A 311-nucleotide genomic window follows, 5' to 3' on the forward strand; every position below is an offset into this window, starting at 1 on the left:
TTTAGGTAATGGTGCTGCTATTTTCCATTTTATTTAGAGCATTTGACTTTATTTAGGCTCATTTAAATTTTACACAAAATAAGCAAAATATGATTGTCAACATCATCAGATTCCAAATCTGGCTGTGGTGACAATTCCCTAGATGAAGCTGGAAATATTTGACAAAACAGAAGCAAGGTGTAACGGAGGCCAGCGGTAGGTGCTGTGCAGGTAAACCTCACTCCCCTGATCTCAAACGCACTAGCGACTGACACTAGTGGCTGCAATCTTCAGCCTCCTTGTTAGTCCGTCCGCCTCCCATGCTGGAGACC

General features: G+C 43.1%; 1 protein-coding gene across 2 annotated transcripts in view; it reads right to left on the bottom strand.

Annotated features, from left to right (window-relative positions):
• Nucleotides 1–311, bottom strand: part of LOC107562615 (annexin A5-like) — an 8,802-nt gene that overhangs the window by 5,339 nt on the left and 3,152 nt on the right. The window lies entirely within an intron of this gene.

The sequence above is a fragment of the Sinocyclocheilus grahami genome, unplaced genomic scaffold (genome assembly GCF_001515645.1).
Source record: "Sinocyclocheilus grahami isolate Dianchi unplaced genomic scaffold, SAMN03320097.WGS_v1.1 scaffold829.1, whole genome shotgun sequence".
Lineage (NCBI taxonomy): Eukaryota > Metazoa > Chordata > Actinopteri > Cypriniformes > Cyprinidae > Sinocyclocheilus > Sinocyclocheilus grahami.